At 37.4% G+C, this 27,014-nt stretch overlaps 1 long non-coding RNA gene across 1 annotated transcript; it reads left to right on the top strand.

The window, feature by feature from the left end:
* The first annotated feature begins 722 nt into the window (after positions 1–722).
* On the top strand, positions 723–27,014 carry LOC132268688 (uncharacterized). Its single transcript, XR_009469342.1, has 3 exons — positions 723–793; positions 26,776–26,883; positions 26,983–27,014. It is a non-coding gene; the product is annotated as an uncharacterized LOC132268688 (long non-coding RNA).

Genomic DNA, 27,014 nt, shown 5'->3' with positions numbered 1-27,014 from the left:
TTAAACATTCTTATGCATCTTGTATTGTCTGGACCCTGAGTTCTATCACCAATACACTGATATGCAGGGTAAAAATGACATGTAATGTTATGCTTGAAATATCTATGGCTTGAAATACTTTGTTTACTTTTTTTTCTGGAACTTTTTGTTTTTAAAAATAGGTCATTCTCATTAGAAGAGCAAAGGAGTAAGAATTGAAGAGGGAAAAAGATAGATAAATTTCAGCATGCGTGGTCCCGCAGAACTAAGTAATTAATACATCGATTTTAAATTATATTTTTGTTGCCTCGTATTAAATTTTAATGGTTTTTCTTATTTTCTTATCTTGCATATGTTCTCATATAAAGTCCTTTAAAGTGGGTGCAAAAAGAGGACTAATAGAGAGGAATTGTATTGTGGCTGCATTAAGGACTTTGGGAAATGAGGGAATTACTATATCAGATCGAGATTCAAACTCTCCCCATACACAGTTAGGTGGACAATCTAGAGGTTCTAGTGGGGTTCCAATCGATCATGATAGTGGAAGCACCTCAGCAAATGATGCTTCACTAACCCCCTCTACTCACAAGGGTCCTCGTAAGGGTAGAGGTCCATCAATATTAGCAAATGCGTAAACGATAACGAGTCACCACTTCCGATTGAATTCAATTAAAAAGGGCAACCAATTGGTGAGAATAGTAAAAAAATTTCTACTGGCATCGGAATAATAGCACGACAGAATGTTCCAACTAGCTCAAAAAAGTGGAAAGAGGCTTCAGCTGAGAAAGAACGACTCATATGGACATCTATAAAGGTATGTTCTTTCATTTTATGTGATATATTTGTTTCATTATAGGTGTTTGTCCTAAGATTCAGTTTTAGAATTATAATTGAAATAAAAGTGATGACCAAATTTAATAGCACAAACCACCATTCATAATTGGACCTAAGCCATTAATGATAGGAAATTTTCCCAAAAACTACTGATTTTTTGATTTTAACACTAAATGCAGCAAAAATTTGAAGTCCCTAATTTTCATAAAAAGGATGTTTTTAGAAGAATGGGAAAGAGTTGGGGTGATTATAGAACACGCCTTACAACCGACATATATAAGTCAAATGGAGATACAGAGGCTATTGATTCATTAAAGCCTAACAATATACAATCAATCGATGAGTGGCACCAGTTTGTGAGTTATCGACTTTCTAATGACCATAAAGTAAGTAAAATATTGATCAAATTATTTTCTCTAATAACTTATTTTTCTTTAGAAATTAGTAATTATATTATTTGTCTATAGCGAAAGAGAGAAAAATCTCAAGAATTGCGAAAGAAGCAAAAGATGTCTCACACAACAAGTCGTAAGGGGTATGCTCGTCTAGAGGATGAAATGGTAAGTAGAACTAATTATTCCATCTTTCTTTTCTTCTTTCATCCCATGTAAAGATCTTGTTGTTTGATTTTGTACATGTATCAGACATATTTTGTATCGATATTTTGTATTTAATCATGTGCTTTGGAAGCTTAATGGTGCATTATTAGTGGAAATTTAAGGAATATAAGTTATACAACTAGAAAAACAGTAGAGAGAACCCACAGTATTTGCAAGGTTTGGCCATAAAGGCCTGTGTCCATGATAGGAAACCAATATTGTTATATTTTAAATCCTCACGACCATACACACCAAGGTATCAACACACCAATTACAATATACTTCAACTATGCCACAAGATAAGATAGAATTTTCAGCTCAAAGTATACAAAACAGGAAATCTTAGCTTCAATTCTCTACACCAATAGGGATACAACTTTCAAATCACAATGCAGCTTCTCTTGATGCTTAAAATAGATTCCTACAACTTTGTCTTAACCAAAGAAACTTGCTTGTATGTATTATACAATTAGATAAGCAAGGTAGAATAATGATAGCTCACAAAAGACTTAAACCCTAAAACCAAGGGTAGAAATGTCACTTTATAATTCAACTTCAATTCAGACCTGTAATGTACTTCCACTGTTATATATATCACCAATGTACACTTGCTCAATAGAAAAGACCAATTTGAATAGCAAGGTAACACAATGTAACCACACAAAAAGTTTCACCTTGATAAACCTTAACTTATAAGCTTCCATGGGCAATTCTGTAATGTAGCCTCAAGGATAGTCCAACCTTCACTCCCCCAGTCTTCAATAGATTAATTACACTTGCTCAGTTGATAGGAGCAACACAGATAGAAGGGTAAGGCATTATACAACTGGATACACACAAAACCCCAAATAAACCCTAGCTTGGTTGTAACGACCCGGTCATTTGCCTTCCTTTCCTTTTTCTTGAAATTTTATGAATGAATTTTTTTCGTTTAATTTTCTTTTCTGAGCTCTGTTTCGTGTCGCTTAGTGTCATCTCGAGTGCTCGGAATTGGTTTATGAAATTCTTTCATGTGAATTGACAACTTCCTTTGAGGACCGAGTCATTTTCGCATTTTTCATTTTTCGACACTATTCATTTTTCGTCATTTTCCCTATTTTGTCGTTTTCCCTATTTTGTCTTTTCCCCATTTGACACTTTGTTGGCGTAACCACACTTCTTGTGTTCGGAGTTGGCTTTTGACTTCATGTATCTCCATCTTGAGTGGTTTCCACGAAATACATATCTTTACTTTTGCAAGAAAATACTCTGGTTGCTCCCGGTGTCCATAGGGGCATGGATGCAAAGTTCTTTGAAATTATTTTCTTTTCTTGGGGTGTTTTTCATAAATATATTTTGAAGATATTTTATTTCTGGGGTTTTTAAGAAAATATTTTTGGAAGATATTTTTATTCTGATAAGTGCAGTTTTCACTTTTTGGAGGGGCCATTGTGCAATTAATGAAAGTTATTGCAAAATGTCTTGTTTTGAGCTTGGATCCTCGTACGGGATTCATTTTTACATTTCGTCAAGTTGTGTACTCTTAGGATATCCTCCTGGTCGATGTTTTCCAGTTTCAGGGTTTCTGGCCCCGGTTTGCACCAAACTTGTTTTGGGCATAACTTTCTGCTCGGGACTCGGTTTTCGATAAAAGGGGGGTGAGATATTTCATTTTTCATCTTCTCGGGACTCGCTGTTTCTTCCATTATTCATATTTTATCATTTTAAATCTTTTTTGTTCGCAAAGTTTTGCCATTTGAGTTCGTCTGCTCAAATTTTACTTTTTCAGACCCGACGGGGCCCGTTCGGAGCACTTTTTTTTTTTTTTTCTATAAAAGGGGGGTGAGATATTTCATTTTTCATCTTCTCCCCTCTTCATGCATGACCTGGAGCTCCCATGGCAGCCCAAGGGGTGCTGCCATCTTCTCTCTGCTCTTTTGGTTCACTTTTCCTTGATGGAAAGTCTTCGGCCTTAACATTTGTTGTTCCCCTCGCCGTGCTCTACCTTTCCCCCTTATTAGAATTCAATTTTGACCATTTCTTGAGTTTGGTTTTGAGGTCAAGTTATAATTTTCATGGGGCTTTCATGGGGGTTATGTTCACGGCGTTGTCTCCAACAAAACCTAGTAGTTTCGTCAGATTCGGAGCCGTTCCATTTTGGTGGGCCTTTAGGATTTTCATCTCAAATTGAGGTAGGAGATGTTCTAGGTTTAAATTCTTGTTATATAGCATGCTTGTGATGCTTATACTACTTGTTTGCATGATTAAATATAAAATCTAGAGATTTTATTATTTATTTTTCTTGTACGCGATCTAATTTTTCCGGTTACTCATGACTTGGTTTAAACATGTAGCATGATTTTATATTGCCTCTTGATATGCTCATTGGCGTGTATTAAAATTGAAACATTTGAATAAGTATTAAAGATTTTATTTAATATTTATCTTAGGTGAAAGATTAATTCACATGGCCTTAACTAGCTTAAAATCTATATGTGTTAGCATATTAAATTAGGCCTTAGCATGCTCTCCAACATAGTTGAATTTGAAAGTAATTGGAGGGGTTTTCAAAATTAGTAATTATTAATTAATTTAATTAATTAATTTGCCCCGAGTGCACTATTCACTCTATTTGAATTCCGACTTGATATTCTTGATTTACATGCCATATAGCTTCACATATATTTGATTTAGAATATTCGGTTATGTTTTGAAACCTTTTATTTAATTAAATTCCATGTTTAAGATTTAATCCTCGTGGTGATATACAACTTGGAATTGAATTCTGGCATGCTAGAAAATTAAGCTTTGGTGTGGTTGTTCACATATATGAAATTGGGATTAATTGCATGAGAATTGCAACCTTTATTTTATATTTAACTTTAGCGAAAGTTTAATTTACATAGGTGTAACTTGCATGAAATAAGCTTGTAATGTGATATTACATTAGTCCTTGGCATGTTCTCTAAGATATGTTAAATTAAGAGCATTTGGTTAAGTTTAAAAATCTAGAGATTTTAATTAAAAGAATTAATTAAAATCTATTTTGTGGTCCTATTAGCTTAATTAAGGTTTTAACTTAATGTTTGTATTGGCCATGACTTGTTTACTACTATATATTAATTTGGGACTATTTGAAGTTGTTTTAGAACCTTGGGATTTAAATTACTATGATTTAATTAAAGTTCTACTTTGTTGTTCTAACAACCTAATTGAGTTTTAGAATGGATATAGGTGATGACATTGCCATGCCCTTTAACATGTATTAAATTGAGGTTAATTGAAATTGAATCAGAAATCTAGAGAATTTAATTATACTTATCTATTTAAATTCTTTCAATTTGCTCCATGATCTAGTTGTGTTTTAGAAGTGGTTTCTATATTCAAATCATGGACTTAGACTTGTTGTATATTCATTTGGTTATGTTTTGAACATTGGCTAACATAGTTACTATGTTTGTATTCATGAGAATATGTTTTCGTTATTGAATATATTGTTGCCTTGTGTAATGATTTGCAGACTTCATGTTTAACATCTTTCATGCATAGCGTGTAACGAATTGCACACTGAAGATTCGACATTCATCATATAATATTAGTTGTGGATTTAGAGCTTGTATTGTATAGGTTTCCAAAGTTGGTTGTGCTTAGTAGATAGTTGATTATCTTGCATATTCCTGTTGATATATGCGTTGTTGCATAACTTGTTGATTTTGGAAACTTAAGGATGTCGTTGTTTGACTATGGCTAGGACGTGGTTCTGGTATAGGGGATAGTCCCTTTATATATAGTCTAGTGCACACATAGGGAGGTTACCTATGGGCTAGTAACCCTAAAGTAACTATGTTGTCGGTCTGATCCGGCGTGACGTCCGAGTATCCACTTTGTTTGATTTCGCATTTCATTTTCAAGTTGATAACTAGATGATGTTGTAACTTGTTGTTTCTTATTTGTCATTCCATTTTAAGTTATAGGATGTTAACTTTGCGAAATTGTGCTTTATGCGTTGTATTGGAAGTTCCAATGTTGGTTAAATTGCATCGATATTGAAAATTGTGTTTTGACGTTCTAACAAAGCTTAGGATTGATCCTATTAATTCATTTATAACTTAGACGTTAGGTGGCATGACCCACTTCTGTTGTTTTCGTGCTTTAGATTTCAAGCTGATAGCTTTAAGAAATTGTATTTTGTTGCATTGTATAATATGCTTTTATGTGGTTAGATTGCAAGTTAATACCATTAAGAACCTATATCTTGTTTCTTTGTATAACGTGCTTCCATATTGTTTAAATGGCATAGATGATGTGATTTATGTTAGAAACACTCTAAGGTAGCTTAGGATGCTCCCTGAGTCTCATTTCGATATAGATGTTAGGTGGCATGAACCCCTTTAACATGTTTCACCTTAAGGTGATAAATTTGTAAAATGCTAGGTCGATGCATGCTCATCTCCTACGAGTAGCTTTATGTTACTCACCCCTACGATACTGGGGCATATTTCAGGTACGAAGACTTGGTTCGTGACGCCTAGCATTCCTTGGATGTCGTGTAGCTTTCAAGTTTCCATTTCATGCAAATGTTAGCATGAAATGTCATTTTGTAGACTTATATGTCAAAATATGCATATTTGATTCCATGTATGTAATGTGTACATAAGTGCACTCCTTTCAATGTATTTGACATGTATGAGATAAGGCCGGAGGCCAATGACATGTGTATTGTATTCTATACAACTTTTTAACTTCTTGAAATATTATGAAAACCTTGAAAAATCGCAAGTCATTGCTTCACCATGGTTGCATCGGGTGTGGGAATTCCATTTTCATTCTTTCATAGGGTCTTATTAATCTTGTACAAAGTGTGGCCAAGGGCCAAATGGTCATTTGATCCCGTTTTATATTTTTGGATTCCGAGTTTTCATTCCAAGTTCCATTTTTGCCTTTTTGCCCGTTGGGGGGTCGAATTTTGTATCGGTGGTATATTTAAGTCGTGGACCATTGTTGTGATACCCCTCGGATCCGAGACACGGGTTGATCAGGCCCAGGCCTAAACCCGAGGGAATATCAAACAATTAAAGTATTTTAAAACGAACACAGATGACAAAACCAATAAAGATAGAATAAAACTAAAAGAAATAATAACACTAAAATCCTCCATGTGTAACTGAAAATTTAAAACTCCAATCCTCCAAAACTTCAAAGTTACAACTTGGGAATCCACTGATGGACCCCTAACTAAAGATTCAACTGAGACTGAAACTGAAAATAGATAATACTAGAAACATCGGGGAAAGTCCTACGTAATCCGATGAAAGTGAGACTGTCCTCGACAAGCACGATCAAGCTCTAAGGCTGGAACCGTCCTGTACCTGAAAAGAATAATAAAGGAGTGGGTTAGACCCATGAGCAATTTCTAATCTAACTGCAATTCATACAGTGACCCGATACGCAGATACACTGTAGACACCTCACAATATCTATCTAGTCCATACGTATAAATATATCCACACTAAGGGACATTCACTAGTCTATAATAGGGGTCTCAACCTGAATAGAAGGCAACATGCGAATACGCACCCAAAGGTGGGCATGAGCACCTAGACCTAACAGGGTACACCTCAACCTATTATAACCAGCTACGTGTCCACTGCATATACACACCTTAACCAACGAGTCTGAGAATCAAGCTCAACTCGTGGTACCATAAACGTATATATAAAGTCTGTCCAAATCCAGGGTAAGTAGTTCAACTATTTATTAAACTGACCTACAATAAACCAACTAGTTAGTCACTCAACTTATTCAGTGGATATGACTTAACTACCATTCGTTAATCCAGGAAGTCATCCAACTTGGTTATAGCTGGTCTGACTTAGTCATAATTAGGATTCGATATCTTTCAATCCATTCCATTAATCCATTAGGTTAGGTTTATGCATTTTGAGCTAAACCGTCCCTAGTATGTCACCGTCCCATACCGGTACATACAATCCTCCATATCCAGGTAAATTACATCATATATAACAGTTTAATAATTTACGGACCCAAAAACCACCATCCAAACAATTGCAGAAAAATATTTAAAGCTTCAGCAATTTAAATCTAAGCATTTAACCATATAGTTGCAGAAGATGATTTAACAAATCAACAACTAACATCCAGAGCATGCATAAACCAAATTTAATATGTCAGGAACTCCATCATGCATGTGAATAGGTTAAATAATCCTATTATTATCCAATAAATTGCTAAAACAATTTCAGAAGATTGTTAAATATTTCGGCAATTTAAATCCAAGCATTAACTATATAGTTGCAGGAAATGATTTAATAATTCAGCAACTAGCCTCCTAAGCATGCATAGATCAAAATTAATAATTAAATGACCTTATCATGCACTTGAATGCATTCTAAAACAAGTTTTATAAACACATTATATTCCATCAAATTGTTGAAATTAAATTCAACAATTAATTCAACTTCCATTTGTTAAGTGCCTTAATTTTTACACTGTTTGTCCCGACAATTTAGAATTAAACTTTAATCAATTTAGGGTCTTAATAACACTCAAAATTAATTCCATAATCACTCTGTAAAGTTCCAAATTCACTCAAATAGTCTCCATGCTCCAACAGTGAACATAGTACGTAGAAAATTAAAAAAAAAACTTAAAATAAATCAAAAATAAAAAGGGTGCTTGCCCTAAAGTTTGGAGCAGGCTCTTTTTCCAGCCTAGAGCCAGCTCTAGGACTCCTTAGACCTGGCTCTACTTTGTTGTGGGAGCCGGCTCCCACTTCTATGGAGCCGGCTCTCACCTCCTTTGAGAGCTTTCGTCCCCGGTGCGTTGTTTCAGCTTTTGTGCTCCTTCTCCGGCTTATTCCTAACACTCTGTTAGTTTTTAAAACCAAACTTAGGTGTCATATTAATACCCAGTAGCATCCCAATGGCTTGATGACAACAATTAAAATCAATTACAGAGATTAAATTTGCTACCGAACTAACCCGCGTTAGGAACAAAACTGAAACTATAATTCTATTCCAACCTCTCTGTTTCTCTTCACAAATTGATCTTAGGAGTCTTATATCATACCATTAACATCCCCAGGGTTTGTTTACAGAAGATAGAGGCAAGAATCGTAACTAAAATCTCAACAGATTTTAATATGCTTTAATGAACAGAACAATACACGAACTGTAAACAGATTTGGATTCAATGCAAACAAATCATCAACAAGCATACATTAAACACATAAGTTTCATTTACTAATTAGTTAATCCCTAGAGACTATCTAGGTGCACAGAATACGAGCCAAAGAGAAGGAGGATGATAAGAACTTACCTGTGATTTCAATTTTGAAATCCCTGTGTCGTCTCTAAGTTTTCCGGCAACTCTGAATGCCGCCAAGCTTCCTATAACTCTGTCTCTAATCCTTACTCAACCTCCTTGGTCCTCTCTGTACAATTCCTCTTAAGCCTCACTCTGTTTTCCCACAACTGCTCTCCGTTTCTCTCTCTGTATCTTTGGTACGTGAATAGGGTTTTTTTCCAACCCTTGATACAGAGTATAACCGTATATATATATAGGCGTAAAAGCACAAACCCTAATCCGTGTTTAATCAGAGACAGAGCCCTAATTCTAAACCTAGTCGGCCCATGAAACTACCTCTGTTACGGCTTACCTATACGTGAAATTCCAACCCCAAAGTTAACTGTAACTTAAAACAAAATTAAATAAAAAAAACAATTAAATAATTAAATCCACTTAACTAATTAATTCCAATTAAAAACCCAATTAAATAATTAAAAACACTTAATCCACTTAACTAATTAATTCCAATTAAAAACCCAATTAAATAATTAAAAACACTTAAACAATAAAATGCCAATTAAATAATAAAAGATAACTTAATTCAATTTAAAACACATGACACATAGGTAAACAATAATTAAACCAAATAATCACATAAAACCAATTTAATTCAAATTTCAAATAACCAATTAAACAAATGAAAAAAATAATAAAATAAATAAAAATGCGATAAAGACAATAAAATAAATTAAAAGGCAATACAATAAATATTAAAAATGCTGAGACTATCCTTTTTAAAATTAGGGGTATTACATTCTCCCCCCCCCCCCCCCTAACAAAAGGAATTCCGTCCTCGGAATTCGCTCTTACCTTCTTCCAATATCTCAGGAAACTGCGAGCGAATGACATCCTCCCATTCCCAAGTGGACTCAGCCTCATTGTGATGACTCCACTGCACACGAACCATAGGGATAACCTTATTGTGAAGGATTTGATCCCGACGATCGACAATACGACATGGTGGCTCCAAATAAGTTGCATCCGGCTGCAACTCAACCTCTCTAACATTGATATGCTGATACCGATCCTCATCTCGCAGAAATTTCCGCAACATGGACACATGGAATACATTGTGTACGCGGTCCAAATTATCTGGCAGTGCCAACCGATAAGCAACAGCTCCAACTTGATCCGTAATCATGAATGGACCGACAAACCGCGGAGACAACTTCCCTTTCTTCCCAAAGCGCATAACACCCTTCATAGGAGATACTTTAAGAAGAACCTGATCCCCAACCTGAAACTCCAAAGCACGAGTGCGACGATCAGCATAGCTCTTCTGCCTACTTTGGGCAGTACGCATGTGATCTCAAATAAGAGTAATCTTTTCAGAGGTATCCTTGATGAACTCAGGACCTAAGAATCGATTCTCTCCAACCTCCATCCAACAAACAAGTGATCGACACGGTTGACTGTATAATGCCTCAAAAGGTGCCATCCCAATAGTCTTCTGAAAACTTTTGTTATAAGCAAACTCCACAAGTGGCAAATATTCCTCCTAGTGGCCCTTGAAATCCAGGACACACGACCGAAGCATATCTTCCATAATCTGATTCATCCTCTCAGTCTGTCCGTCAGTCTAAGGATGATAAGCAGTACTAAGGTGTAACTCCGTACCTAAAGCCTGCTGAAAACTCTTCCAAAATCCTGATACAAAGCTCGAATCCTTGTCCGATATAATAGACAATGGAATGCCATGTAGCTTCACAATCTCTGAAATGTAAAGCCTCGCCAACTGCTCCGAAGTGTAGTCAGTGCAAATAGGCAAGAAATGAGCTGACTTAGTCAACCTATCCATAATGACCCATATGGAATTATGCCCCTTGAAAGAATTTGGCAACCTCTCCACAAAATCCATAGATATGCTCTCCCATTTCCACTCCGGAATTGGTAGTGACTGTAGAGCTCCTAGTGGCCTCTGATGATCAATCTTAACCATTTGACAAGTACTACATTGAGAAACAAAAAGAGCAATATCCCTCTTCATACCTGCCCACCAAAACTGCCGCTTCATATCTTGATACATCTTATCGCCTCCTGGATGAACAGAGAACTCAGAGTGGTGAGTCTCAGTCATCACATCCTTCCTCAAATTATTAGCAGAAGGTACCACTAACTGTCCCTTGTACCTTAAACCTCCATCAGCCCTAACATAGTAGAATGGAACCTCTCCGGAAGCTATCTCTGCGACCTTGTCGACACACTGCTGATCGGTGAGTTGTGCTTGTAAAACCTTGCGAATGATGGAAGGTGTAACCACCATGCAAGCCATAAAAGCATCCGATAACTCATCCACACTCTTCAAAGCATTCCACTCAGTAGTGAATAGAGCAGAAAGACTACCAACAGGTCAGCGACTGAGTGCATCCGCCACCACATTCGCTTTCCCTGGATGATACTGTATAGAAAAATGATAGTCTTTTACAAACTCCAACCATCTGCGCTGTCTCATATTCAGCTCCCGTTGAGTGAATAAGTACTGCAGACTCTTGTGATCACTGAATAATCTGAAGGACTCACCTAACAGATAATGCCTCCAAATACGCAAGGCAAAGACCACTGCTGCCAACTCCAAATCATGTGTTGGATAATTAAGCTCATGAGGCTTAAGTTTCCGAGATCTATAAGAAATCGATCGCTCCTCCTACATCAATACACATCTAAGACCCTGCAACGAAGCATCCGTGTAAACAAGATACTCTATCCCGCTCTGCGGAGTAGCCAAAATCGGTGTAGAAGTCAGCTTCCTTCTCATCAAAAGCTCGCTGACAGTGTTCATTCCACACGAACTGTACATCCTTCTTGGTCAGATGAGTGAGTGGTCCTGCTATCTTGGAGAACCCCTGGATGAATCTCCTATAATATCCTGCTAGACCGAGAAAACTCCGAATCTCAGTAGGTGATGTAGGCTGTCCCCACTCAACCACAGCTGAAACCTTGGCCGGATCCACTGCTATCCCCTTTTCTGACACTACGTGACCCAGAAATTTCACCTCCTGCTGCCAAAATTCACACTTCTCGAACTTGGCATATAACTGGTGCTCATGAAGCGTCTGCAAGACTATGCGAAGATGTCTAGCATGATCGTCCTCCGACCGAGAATAGATTAAGATGTCATCAATAAAGACAATAACAAACTGATCCAGATAAGCCCGGAAGACTCTATTCATCAAGTCCATGAACACTGCAGGTGCATTAGTTGTCCCAAACGGTATAACACGAAACTCATAAGAACCATATCTCGTGAGAAATGTTGTCTTAGGAATATCCTGCTCCCTAACCCTCAGCTGATGATACCCAGAACGCAGATCAATCTTGGAGAAGTATATGGCTCCCCTTAACTGATCAAACAAGTCATCAATCCTGGGCAAAGGATACTTGTTACAAATCATAACCTTATTCAACTCTCTGTAATCTATACACAGACGAAGCGAACCATCCTTCTTCTTCACAAATAGAACCGGTGCTCCCCAAGGTGATGTACTCCTACGAATAAAACCCTGGTTGAGTAACTGCTGAATCTGATCCCTCAGCTCTCTCATCTCTACCGGTGCCATCCTATAGGGTGCCCTAGCAATAGGCGCAGTGCCTGGAGCTAAGTCTATCACAAAATTGATCTCGCGACTAAGTGGCAATCCTGGAATCTCCTGAAATACATCCGGGAAATCCTGTATAATTGGTATGTTATACAATGACACCGTAATCCCCTCATCCTTTTTCTCCTCCATATGGAACAAATAGGTGCTACCGCCTCCTTTAGAACGTGGCATAGCTACTACATACATATCCTGACCAGGTATGGTAAAAATAATAGATCTATCAAAATAATCAACTTGGGTATGGTAGTGAGACAACCAATCCATCCCAAGTATCACATCTTAAGTGTGCATGTCCAGGACTAGTAGATTGGCTAGAAATCTGAGTCTGCCAATATCTAATGTCACAGGCCCATCATTCTCATGTATAATAGCTGTATCACCCAATGGTGTAGAAATACCCTAAGGTCTAGCGCATACTCTCGTCCTTATCCCAGATAAAGCAACAAAAGTCCTAACTACAATTGAGTGTGTAGCACCTGTATCAAATAAAACACGTCCACGCAAACCATGAATAGGATACTTACCCTCAATAGTCTGAGGTGCCTGAACATCCTGTGGCATGGGGTTATACACCCTGCCATAATGTAACTGCTGTAGTGCATGTCCCTGAGTCTGCGGCGGTGCCGGTAAAGCCAGATATGTCTGTCCCTGAATCCATGGAACCTGTGGAGCTGGTAGAGGCACTGATGCCCTCTGTCCCTGCTGCACATACTGTCCCTGTCCCTGTCCTGCTTTAGGACACTACCTGGTGGTATGACCATACTCTCCACAAGTGTAACAACTACCCTGGAAAGTACCAAATGGCCTCCTCTGTCGGTTAGCCTGTGGCTGACCCTGTCCTGCCTGTGGTCCCCCATTCTATTGCCTCTGAATAGGTGCCCCATTCCGATGAGCATCTGAACCACCCTTGTGCTTCTTCCAAGGCTGTTAGCCCTGGAACTTGCCTTTGTCATTCTGCCGGTGACCATTGCCATTCCCCTTTTCAGGTGACTGGTTAGTAGAGTCTTTATCACTCCGCTTCTCACCACGAGCTTGTCTGATGTCCACAGTCAACTGATACTGTTGTAGAGCGGCGTCTACCACCTGAGCATAGGTAGTATAGGCTGGACTACCTGTAATAGCTCTTTTGATAGACCACATCAGTCCCTTCACGAAACTGTTACGCTTCTTCTCCTCTGTATCCACCTCCTCCGGTGCAAAGAGAGACAAGCGTGTGAACTGCTGCTCATACTCCGCCACTGTCATGTTTCCTTACTGCAGATTTAGAAACTCGGTCTTCATAGCTGCCCTGACTGCATAGGGAAAATATTTCTCCTCAAAGCGAGCACTGAACTCATCATAAGTCAATGTCATCCTCTCCTCTGGGGTGGTAACTGACTCCCACCACTGTAGTGCATCCCCAACTAGCTTGAAAGTAGCAAGCATCTGCTTTTGAACCTCCGTGCACTGAACCAAACGAAGATGATGCTCAATGTCTTGTTTCCTCTGGTGAGCTGCTCTCGCATCGGTGGAGCCTGAGAACACAGGTGGACTCCCCTTTGTGAAATAGCTCCTAGCCTTTCTCCAAGAATCCGTCTGAACCACTGGTGCCGGTACAAGTGCCTGCTGAACCTGTGGTTGGCTCCGGAGTGCAGCTGTTACCCCAGCCTCTAGAGCCCGAGCAACAAGGTCATTGAGGTGTGGAGGAATCTCTGGATCTCTGACCCGACCCTGAGCTTGTTGAACATCCTCCTGCTCCTCCTAAAACCCTGGCATTTGCTGCTCTTCTTCCATTTGCCGACGTTGTAGACGTTCCTGCTGTCTACGTGCCGCTCTCCTCTATCGACTGTTCATGTTCTGTCCTCTTCCAGTGTTAACCATGCTGTTAACATAGAAAGACAGACATCAGTACGAGTTTAAACGAACCGTAAAAGAATTCAACGAATCCTAAACATAAGCTCTATATAAAAAAAATGTTACGCGGAAGTCTTAATACGAAACGTCCTAGAGACACTTGAACCTGGAGTGCTCTGATACCAACTGTGATACCCCTCGGATCCGAGACACGGGTTGATAAGGCCTAGGCCCAAACCCGAGGGAATATCAAACAATTAAAGTATTTTAAAACAAACACAGATGACAAAACCAATAAAGATAGAATAAAACTGAAAGAAATAAAAACAATAAAATCCTCCATGTGTAACTGAAAATTTAAAACTCCAATCCTCCAAAACTTCAAAGTTACAACTTGGGAATCCACTGATGGACCCCTAACTAAAGATTCAACTGAGATTGAAACTGAAAATAGATAATACTAGAAACATCGGGGAAAGTCCTACGTAATCCGATGAAAGTGAGACTGTCCTCGACAAGCACGATCAAGCTCTAAGGCTGGAACCGTCCTGTACCTGAAAAGAATAATAAAGGAGTGGGTCAGACCCACGAGCAAGTTCTAATCTAACTGCAATCCATACAGTGACCCGATACGCAGATACACCGTAGACACCTCACAATATCTATCTAGTCCATACGTATAAATATATCCACACTAAGGGACATTCACTAGTCTATAATAGGGGTCTCAACTTGAATAGAAGGTAACATGCGAATACGCACCCAAAGGTGGGCATGAATACCTAGACCTAACAGGGTACACCTCAACCTATTATAACCAGCTACGCGTCCACTGCATATACGCACCTTAACCAACGAGTCTAAGACTCAAGCTTAACTCGTGGTACCATAAACATAAATATAAAGTCCGTCCAAATCCAGGGTAAGCAGTTCAACTATTTATTAAACTGACCTACAATAAACCAACTAGTTAGTCACTCAACTTATTCAGTGGATATGACTTAACTACCATCCGTTAATCCAGGAAGTCATCCAACTTGGTTACAGTTGGTCTGACTTAGTCACAATTAGGATTCGATATCTTTCAATCCATTCCATTAATCCATTAGGTTAGGTTTATGCGTTTTGAGCTAAACCGTCACTTGTATGTCACCGTCCCATACCGGTACATACAATCCTCCATATCCAGGTAAATTACAACATATATAACAGTTTAATAATTTACAGACCCAAAAACCACCATCCAAACAATTGCAGAAAAATATTTAAAGCTTCAGCAATTTAAATCCAAGCATTTAACCATATAGTTGCAGAAGACGATTTAACAAATCAACAACTAACATCCAGAGCATGCTGAAACCGAATTTAATATGTCAGGGACTCCATCATGCATGTGAATAGGTTAAATAATCCTATTATTATCCAATAAATTGCTAAAACAATTTCAGAAGATTGTTTAATATTTCGGCAATTTAAATCCAGGCATTAACCATATAGTTGCAGGAAACGATTTAATAATTCAGCAACTAGCCTCCTAAGCATGCATAGATCAAAATTAATAATTAAATGACCTTATCATGCACTTGAATGCATTCTAAAACAAGTTTTATAAACACATTATATTCCATCAAATTGCTGAAATTAAATTCAACAATTAATTCAACTTCCATTTATTAAGTGCCTTAATTTTTACACTGTTTGTCCCGACAATTTAGAATTAAACTTTAATCAATTTAGGGTCTTAATAACACTCAAAATTCATTCCTTAATTCCTCTGTAAAGTTCCAAATTCACTCAAATAGTCTCCATGCTCCAACAGTGAACATAGTACGTAGAAAATTAAAAAAAAAAACTTAAAATAAATCCAAAATAAAAAGGGATCCTGCTCCAAAATTTGGAGCAGGCTCTTTTTCCAGCCTAGAGCCAGCTCTAGGACTCCTTAGAGCCTGCTCTACTTTGTTGTGGGAGCCGGCTCCCACTTCTATGGAGCCGGCTCTCACCTCCTTTGAGAGCCTTTTTCCCCGGTGCATTGTTTCAGCTCTTGTGCTCCTTCTCCGGCTTATTCCTAACACTCTGTTAGTTTTTAAAACCAAACTTAGGTGTCATATTAATGCCCAGTAGCATCCCAATGGCTTGATAACAACTATTAAAATCAACTACAGAGATTAAATTTGCTACCGAACTAACCCGCGTGAGGAACAAAACTGAAACTATAATTCTATTCCAACCTCTCTGTTTCTCTTCACAAACTAATCTTAGGAGTCTTATATCTTCCCATTAACATCCCCAAGGTTTGTTTACAGAAGATAGAGGCAAGAATCATAACTAAAATCTCAACAGATTTTAATATGCTTTAATGAACAGAACTGGGAGCAACAATACACGAACTGTAAACAGATTTGGATTCAATGCAAACAAATCATCAACAAGCATACATTAAACACCTAAGTTTCATTTACTAATTAGTTAATCCCTAGAGACTATCTAGGTGCACTAAACACGAGCCAAAGAGAAGGAGGAAGATAAGAACTTGCATGTGATTTCAATTTTGAAATCCCTGTGTCGTCTCTAAGTTTTCCGGCAATTCTGAACGCCGCCAAGCTTCTTATAACTCTGTTTCTTACTCAACCTCCTTGGTCCTCTCTGTACAATTCCTCTTAAGCCTCACTCTGTTTTCCCACAACTGCTCTCCGTTTCTCTCTCTGTATCTTTGGTACGTGAATAGGGTTTTTTTCCAACCCTTGATACAGAGTATAACCGTATATATATATAGGCGTAAAAACACAAACCCTAATCCGTGTTTAATCAGAGACAGAGCCCTAATTCTAAACCTAGTCGGCCCATGAAACTACCTCTGTTACGGCTTACCTATACGTGAAATTCCAACCCTAAAGTTAACTGTAACTTAAAACAGAATTAAATGAAAAAAACAATTAAATAATTAAATTCACTTAACTAATTACTTCCAATTAAAAACCCAATTAAATAATTAAAAACACTTAATCCACTTAACTAATTAATTCCAATTAAAAACCCAATTAAATAATTAAAAACACTTAAACAATAAAATGCCAATTAAATAATAAAAGATAACTTAATTCAATTTAAAACACATGACACATAGGTAAACAATAATTAAACCAAATAATCACATAAAACCAATTTAATTCAAATTTCAAATAACCAATTAAACAAATGAAAAAAATAATAAAATAAATAAAAATGCGATAAAGACTATAAAATAAATTAAAAGGCAATACAATAAATATTAAAAATACCGAGACTATCCTTTTTAAAATTAGGGGTACTACAATTGTAGCACGTCCAAATAGGCAAGTTACGTTTGCGTGCATAGTCGTTTCCGGGAAAAACCTTATCGTTTGTGTTTTGAGTCTCTTGTGAATTCATTTCGCATTTTTTTTGCATATTCTGATCTAAGGGCATTATAGACTTTTCACGGCGGTTTTATTTTCTTCTTTCAATATGGTTGAATAGAAAACATGATTTTAGGGGGGATTTCCTTTCCCTTTTTTTCCAGAAAATGTTGTTTTGATATCAGAAATCGCTTACGAAGTTTAGCTCTCAGTTTTCCAACTTAGCAGCTTTTTGGACCTCCATGACCAGATTTCATGGAGGGGCATTTCGGGTATTCTACATTATGTTTTTTATGAATTCTTTCATGAGTCACATAGAAAATTCAATTTTGAGGGGGGTTTCTTCTTTGTGTTTTTCCAGAAAAATTCATCTTCTAGCCCGTTTTTGCTCTCAGTTGCAGACAGTCACTGTAGCAACTTTTAACCCTCTTGTTCAGTTCTGATCTAGGGGCATTTTGGGGATTTCACAGTGAGATTTTTTTTATTCCGTCCGTGTTGTTGGGTAGAAAAATCAATTTTAGGGGAGGTTTCTTCTTCGTGTTTTTCCAGAAAAACTCGTCTTGACCTCCGTTTCAAGCCTCAGTTTTGGGCAGATCAAAAAAAATGTAGCAGCAGCCAAGGGCTGCCACCAGCCATGTCTTTGGACACCGGCATTCGCGCCGGTGGTATCGCGCGTGGGCGCCTTGTGCGCCATCGCCTTCATCGGGCCGTCGCGACGTCTCAACTTCAAACCCTCGTTTCTCCCTCGTCCGGACTCCAAATAGAGTGAACTTTTTTTTGAACTTGACTAATTTTTCGCGGTCTTTCCAAAGGTGTGCTCGGTTGCACCGGGTTCTTTCTGGATAATTACCAGTTTACCCTTTTTGCTTTAAGTGCTAGTTTTTCTTCGTCATGCCGTTTCTCCTTCGTCCGGACTCCGAATCATGCGATTCTTGAGTCCATCTTGATTAGTTTTTCGTTGTCCTTCCAGTAGTGTGCTCGGTGGCACCCGAATCTACATTTTTCAAAAATGACTATTTTGCCCCTAGGGGCTTATTTGTCATATTTTTGACCTTTTGTTTTCGCATCAGTTCTTGTTAAGTTCTACAACCTCATGGAAGGTCACTTTGATTTCTTAGAGTCTTGTTTTCTATTTTCGCTTCCGCATTTGGATCCGTTATCGGATCATCCTTACGGTTCATCACAGGACACGCTGGCCTAAAAACCAGGGTAGTCACAGGTGGTATCAGAGCGTCCGGGTTCGAATACCTTGGACGACGGGTTTTGGGTGCATATCATGCTCATGTTGTTTTGCTTTGATTTGTCATTTGTATCTTGATAACATGTCTTGTATGATAACATGTTCACATGTTTAGGTGTTTTGAGACATCTATCATTGGTTGAGCATGCTTTTGTGTATATATGCTTCCTGATAACATGTTCTGTGTCACTATCATATTCTGGTGTGATAACATGTCTGCGTGCTTCTTGATAACATGTTTGATTTGATAACATGCTTATTTGTTTGTATGGCAACTTGTTTACTACTTGTGTGAGTAGATAGTTATGCTATATTGCATGCTACTTGTTTACTTTATGTCAGGTTTTTGCATTGTCTCTTAGGATCTGTCGTATCCCTTAGATGCGTTCTTGTTTCACGAGTTTCTTCCTTGGATAGGAGAAATTCATTCTGTGAGGACCCATGTAGGGAACCTTCTTGTCTGTTCTGTTGGTTGATGTGAGTGAGGCTCATGTGAGCGTAGATGACTGCGATTCATTTCCTTTTCCTTGCCTGGTGGAGTGAGACGTGGGCCAGGGAGGCACCGTTTCATTTCTTTTTCCATTGTGGCTTTTAGATCTAAGGCCTTAAGCATAATGGTGCCAGTGTCATTGTTGTCAGAGTTTTGGGATTAGCTACCCCAACTCTTGCAGATGCCTGGTTCCCGCTGTGCTTTTGGTAATGATCATTTTTGACATTGATGTCATTTGTATCAAAAAGTTCCCTTCCTGAGCATGTTACAAACTAGTGCCTTATACTGTCATGCTACCTTACTGACGAGTAAGTGTGGGCGAGTTTTGGTCACTGTTCATACTACCGTGTTACTCTCTTCTTCTATCATGTTTCAAAGTTTTGTTGTCTTGGGATTCTCTAGGTAGTTGACGTTGAGTTAACGTGCTGATTCGTATGAGGTGTTGTCTCAGTTCATAGTTTCGCGTTCCTTTAGTTGATCTTTAGACTTCAGGATTTGTCTTTCAGTGCGTTGTGAGCTGTCCTTTGATTTGAGCTTTTGTTCGGTCATTATTCTATTCTCTCTGGTATGTTCCTAATTTCGGGGATGAAATTCCTTTAAGGAGGGTAGGTTATAACGACCCGGTCATTTACCTTCCTTTCCTTTTTCTTGAAATTTTATGAATGAATTTTTTTCGTTTAATTTTCTTTTCTGAGCTCTGTTTCGTGTCGCTTAGTGTCATCTGGAGTGCTCGAAATTGGTTTCTGAAACTCTTTCATGTGAATTGACAACTTCCTTTGAGGACCCAGTCATTTTCCCATTTTTCGTTTTTCGACACTATTCATTTTTCGTCATTTTCCCTATTTTGTCCTTTTCCCTATTTTGTCTTTTCCCCGTTTGACACTTTGTTGGCGTAACCACACTTCTTGTGTTCAGAGTTGGTTTTTGACTTCATGTATCTCCATCTTGAGTGGTTTCCACGAAATACGTATCTTTACTTTTGTAAGAAAGTACTCTGGTTGCTACCGGTGTCCATAGGGGCATGGATGCAAAGTTCTTTGAAATTATTTTCTTTTCTTGGAGTGTTTTTCATAAATATCTTTTGAAGATATTTTATTTCAGGGGTTTTTAAGAAAATATTTTTGGAAGATATTTTTATTCTGGGCCATAAGTGCAGTTTTCACTTTTTGGAGGGACCATTGTGCAATTAATGAAAGTTATTGCAAAATGTCTTGTTTTGAGCCTGGATCCTCATACGGGATTCATTTTTACATTTTGTCAAGTTGTGTACTGTTGGAATTTCCTCCTGGTCGATGTTTTCCAGTGTCAGGGTTTTTGGCCCCAGTTTACGCTAAACTTGTTTTGGGCATAACTTTCTGCTCGGGACTCGGTTTTTGACGCCGTTTCTTCCGTTATTCATATTTTATCGTTTTAAATCTTTTTTGTTCACAAAGTTTTGCCATTTGAGCTCGTCTACTCAAATTTTACTTTTTCAGACCCGACGGGGCCCGTTTGGGGCACTTTTTGAGATTTCTATAAAAGGGGGGTGAGATATTTCATTTTTCATCTTCTCCTCTCTTCATGCATGACCTAGAGCTCCCATGGCAGCCCAAGGGGTGCTGCCATCTTCTCTCTCCTCTTTTGGTTCACTTTTCCTTGATGGAAAGTCTTCGGCCTTAACGTTTGTTGTTCCCTTCGCCGTGCTCTACCTTTTCCCCTTATTAGAATTCAGTTTTGACCATTTCTTGAGTTTGGTTTTCAGGTCAAGTTATGATTTTGATGGGGCTTTCATGGGGGTTATGTTCACGGCGTTATCCCCGACAAAACCTAGTAGTTTCGTCAGATTCGGAGTCGTTCCATTTTGGTGGGCCTTTGGGATTTTCATCTCAAATTGAGGTAGGAGATGTTCTAGGTTTAAATTCTTGTTATATAACATGCTTGTGATGCTTATACTACTTGTTTGCATAAGTAAATATAAAATCTAGAGATTTTATTATTTATTTTTCTTGTACGGGATCTAATTTTTCCGGTTGCTCATGACTTGATTTAAACATGTAGCATGATTTTATATTGTTACGCTCATTGTCGTGTATTAAAATTGGAACATTTGAATAAGTATTAAAGATTTTATTTAATATTTATCTTAGGTGAAAGATTAATTCACATGGCCTTAACTAGCTTAAAATCTATATGTGTTAGCATATTAAATTAGGCCTTAGCATGCTCTCCAACATAGTTGAATTTGAAAGTAATTGGAGGTGTTTTCAAAATTAGTAATTATTAATTAATTTAATTAATTAATTTGCCCCGAGAGCACTATTCACTCTATTTGAATTCTGACTTGATATTCTTGATTTACATGCCATATAGCTTCACATATATTTGATTTAGAATATTCGGTTATGTTTTGAAACCTTTTATTTAATTAAATTCCATGTTTAAGATTTAATCCTCATGGTGATATACAACTTGGAATTGAATTGTGGCATGCTAAAAAATTAAGCTTTGGTGTGGTTGTTCACATATATTAAATTTGGATTAATTACATGAGAATTGCAACCTTTATTTTATATTTAACTTTAGTGAAAGTTTAATTTACATAGGTGTAACTTGCATGAAATAAGCTTGTAATGTGATATTTCATTAGTCATTGGCATGTTCTCTAAGATATGTTAAATTGAGAGCATTTGGTTAAGTTTGAAAATCTAGAGATTTTAATTAAAAGAATTAATTAAAATCTATTTTGTGGTCCCATTAGCTTAATTAAAGTTTTAACTTGATGTTTGTATTGGCCATGACTTGTTTAATAGTATATATTAATTTGGGACTATTTGAAATTGTTTTAGAACCTTGGGATTTAAAATAGCATGATTTAATTAAAGTTCTACTTTGTTGTTCTAACAACCTAATTGAGTTTTAGAATGGATATAGGTGATGACCTTGCCATGCCCTTTAACATGTATTAAATTGAGGTTAATTGAAATTGAATCAGAAATCTAGAGAATTTAATTGTGCTTATCTATTTAAATTCTATCAATTTGCTCCATGATCTAGTTGTGTTTTAGAAGTGGTTTCTATATTCAAATCATGGACTTAGACTTGTTGTATATTCATTTGGTTATGTTTTGAACATTGGATAACATAGTTGCTATGTTTGTATTCATGAGAATATGTTTTCCTTATTGAATATATTGTTGCCTTGTGTAATGATTTGCACACTTCATGTTTAACATCTTTCATGTATAGTGTGTAACGAATCGCACACTGAAGATTCGACATTCATCATATCATATTAGTTATGGATTTAGAGCATGTATTGTATAGGTTTCCAAATTTGGTTATGCTTAGTAGATAGATTATTATCTTGCATATTCCTGTTGATATATGCATTGTTGCACAACTTATTGACTTTGGAAACTTGGGGATGTCGTTGTTTGACTATAGGTAAGACGTGGTTCTGGTACGGGGTATAGTCCCTCTATATATAGTCTAGTGCGCACATAGGAAGGTTACCCATGGGCTAGTAACCCTAAAGTAACTATGTTGTCGGTCTGATCCGGCGTGACGTCCGAGTATCCACTTTTTTTGATTTTGCATTTCATTTTCAAGTTGATAACTAGATGATGTTGTAACTTGTTGTTTCTTATTTGTCATTCCATTTTAAGTTACAAGATGTTAACTTTGCGAAATTGTGCTTTATGCGTTGTATTGGAAGTTCCAATGTTGGTTAAAATTGCATCGATATTGAAAATTGTGTTTTGACGTTCTAACAAAGCTTAGGATTGATCCTATTGATTCATTTATAACTTAGACGTTAGGTGGCATGACCCACTTTTGTAGTTTTCGTGCTTTAGATTTCAAGCTGATAGCTTTAAGAAATTGTATTTTGTTGCCTTGTATAATATGTTTTTATGTGGTTAGATTGCAAATTAATACCTTTAAGAACATATATCTTGTTGCTTTGTATAACGTGCTTTCATATTGTTTAAATGGCATAGATGATGTGATTTATGCTAGAAACACTCTAAGGTAGCTTAGGATGCTCCCTGAGTCTCATATCGATATAGACGTCAGGTGGCATGAACCCCTTTAACATGTTTCACCTTAAGGTGATATATTTGTAAAATGCTAGGTCGATGCATGTTCATCTCCTACGAGTTGCTTTATGTTACTCACCCCTACGATACTGGGGCATATTTCAAGTACGAATACTTAGTTCGTGACGCCTAGCATTCCTTGGATGTTGTGTAGCTTTCGAGTTTCCATTTCATGCAAATGTTAGCATGAAATGTCATTTTGTAGACTTATATGTCAAAATATGTATATTTGATTCAATGTATGTAATGTGTACATAAGTGTATTTAACATGTATGAGATGAGGCTGGAGGCCAATGACATGTATATTGTATTCTACACAACTTTTTAACTTCGTAAAATATTATGAAAAGCTTGAAAAATCGCAAGTCATTGCTTCACCATGGTTGCATCGGGTGTGGGAATTTCATTTTCATTCTTTCATAGGGTCTTATTAATCTTGTATGAAGTTTGGCCAAGGGACAAATGGTCATTTGATCCCGTTTTGTATTTTTGGATTTTGAGTTTTCATTCCAAGTTTCATTTTTGCCTTTTTGCCCGTTAGGGGGTCGAATTTTGTATCGGTGGTATATTTAAGTCGTGGATCATTGTAGCACATCCAAATAGGTAAGTTACATTTGTGTGCATGGTCGTTTCCAGACAAAACCTTATCGTTTGTGTTTTGAGCCTCTTGTGAATTCATTTCTCATTTTTTTTTTGCATATTCTGATCTAGGGGCGTTATGGACCTTTCACTATGGTTTTATTTTCTTCTTTCAACATGGTTGAATAGAAAACATGATTTTAGGGGGGGTTTCTTTTCCGTGTTTTTCCCGAAAATGTCGTCTTGATATCGGAAATCGCTTACGAAGTTCAGCTCTCAGTTTTCCAACTTAGCAGCTTTTTGGACCTCCATGACTAGATTTCATCGAGGGGCATTTCGGGTATTCTACATTGCGTTTTTTTTTAATTCTCTCGCAAGTCACGTAAAAAATTTAATTTTGAGAGGGGTTTTTTCTTTGTGTTTTTCCAGAAAAATTTATCTTCTAGCCCGTTTTTGCTCTCAGTTGCAGACAGTCACTGTAGGAACTTTTAACCCTCTTGTTCAGTTCTGATCTAGGGGCATTTTGGGGATTTGACAGTGAGATTTTTTCGATTCCGTTCTCGCTGTTGGATAGAAAACTCAATTTTAGGGGGGGTTTCTTCTTCGTGTTTTTTTCAGAAAAACTCGTCTTGACCTCCGTTTCAAGCCTCAGTTCTGGGCAGATAAAATAAAAAAATGTAGCAGCAGCCAAGGGCTGCCACTAGCCATGTCTTTGGGCATCGGCATGCGCGCCGGTGGGCTCGCACGTGGGCGCCGTGTGCGCCATGGCCTTCGTCGGGCCGTCGCAATGTCTCAACTTCAAACCCTCGTTTCTCCTTCGTTCGGATTCCGAATCGAGTGAACTTTTTTTTGAACTTGACTAATTTTTCGCGGTCTTTCCAACGGTGTGCTCAGTTGCACCCGGTTCTTCCTGGATAATTACCATTTTACCCTTTTTGCTTTAAGTGCTCGTTTTTCTTCGTCATGCCGTTTCTCCTTCGTCCGGACTCCTAATCATGCGATTGTTGAGTCCATCTTGATTAGTTTTTCGTTGTCTTTCTAGTGGTGTGCTCGGTGGCACCCGAATCTACAGTTTTTAAAAATGACTATTTTGGCTCTTGGGGCTTATTTGTCATATTTTCGATCTTTTGCTTCCGCATCAGTTCTTGTTGAGTTCCACGACCTCATGGAAGGTCACTTTGATTTCTTAGAGTCTTATTTTCTGTTTTCGCTTCCACATTCAGATCCGTTATCGGATCATCCTTACGGTTCATCACAGGACACGCTAGCCTAAAAACCATGGTCGTCACATTGTAGCTTGGCAAAACAATTCTGCAATGTAGCTTCAGTGTGAGCCCACACTCCACTTTCATAGGCTTTAATAGACAAAATATACTTGCTTAAGAATTAAACACAATGAATCAAGCAAGATATAACAATTTCAGATGCACATCAGTCTTGAGAACTATCATAGTCAAGGTTTCAGCCAGATAAGGGTTAATCTAAAATTTCTTTGGAATCTTAAGCACAAGAGACTTCCCACAGACACAATATAACTACCCAATCTTGCTTAGATGAATGTTCACAATGAAGCAGCAAGATATCAGTTAACACAGCTCACAGCAGCAACTTTGAAGATAAAAACCCTTGTATTCAGTTTTGATAAATATACCCTCTAGAAACTCCAAATGCACAACAACCAAGGAATCCCATAGCTTGAAAATTATATTTTAAACTTGGACAATAGCTAGAACAAACTCTATTAGCAGGAACACAACAATGCAGCACAAATAGCAGCAAAATAAAGACCCACAGCAGGTGTATTTGCTGCTACTGTAATTTTCTCGATTCTCCCATTCATATAATATCAAACTAGATGTGCTCAGATGAAAATTACGTTAACTACACTCAGGTATGACAGTCACAGTACTCACAGCAAGCCATTAAATTTAAACAAAACCTGATTTGTTAAGTCTATTAGGCCTGAAATTGTAAAGGTTATTTTTCTAATATGTAGCTTAGATTGTACAGCTATGTATCATCATTATAAGCATGATCAAGCAACAATAATGTATGTAACATAAAGATGTATCACTTTTAAGTTCACATATAGCTGCAATGCATTAGAAATTAAATATAGAGCAAGTTTGAGATCTGAGAATTGATACCAACTCTAGAGTTGTTGTTTTTGTGCTTCCTGCAGATGTAAATCACCAACTTATACTTGCTTAGCCCTTGTTTCAGCTCCAGAAAAGACCACAGCCAAATTTCACCTTCACAGCCTCTAGATTTACACCAGCAAAATCAGTATACTCTCAGCCCTTTTTGATTATCTTTGAGACCCTCATTTTATACTGAATTTAGGGTTGAATTTCAGCTCAAATGATCATATAAAATCTCTGTGAACCTCTCTTATTCTTTAGTCTCGAGTCCTCTTTAGCACAGCCTCTCAAATGTAGCTCAAATAAAGATTATAATACACATTTCTGTCATTTCTTCTCCCTCTAGGACCACAGTGCACGTGGCACACTATAGAGAGTCCTTCATAGCACACTGAAATTCCAGAATTGCCCTCACAATGGACTTGTAATTGTTGCATCACTTATCTATGTGTGTAAGTATTTAAATATAAACTCTGTAATGAATTTCAGCATATGGAAGGAGAAAAACACATAAATACACAAGAGTATAATGATTGAAATACCCCTGTGACACCAATATAGCACTTATCTATGTTTTCTTTTTGGTAATATTTTTTTATTAGCAAATTTTACACAAATATTATACTAACTTGTACGATATTAACATGTTCTATTATCTGTACATAAATATTGTTCCTGTGTAGAGAAAAAAAAGTGATGCACCTGACTCTATAACAAGAGTTGATGTATGGATCGAAGGTCACATGAGGAAGGGTGGGAAACCTTTGAACGATGTGACAGAAGAAGCAGTGGTAACATATCTTTCCTACTTATCTTATATTTTTTAAAATTCCATTTATAAACATGCTTAAATGTATAACAACAAACATATTTAAAATATGAAATTTCAGAAACAAATGAAAGAGTACACCAAAACCCAACC

This window comes from Cornus florida, unplaced genomic scaffold, assembly GCF_030987335.1.
Source record: "Cornus florida cultivar Cherokee Brave unplaced genomic scaffold, ASM3098733v1 CherokeeBrave_3.0.0_Hap2_Chr08, whole genome shotgun sequence".
NCBI lineage: Eukaryota > Viridiplantae > Streptophyta > Magnoliopsida > Cornales > Cornaceae > Cornus > Cornus florida.
This window is presented reverse-complemented; position numbering and strand designations above follow the sequence as displayed.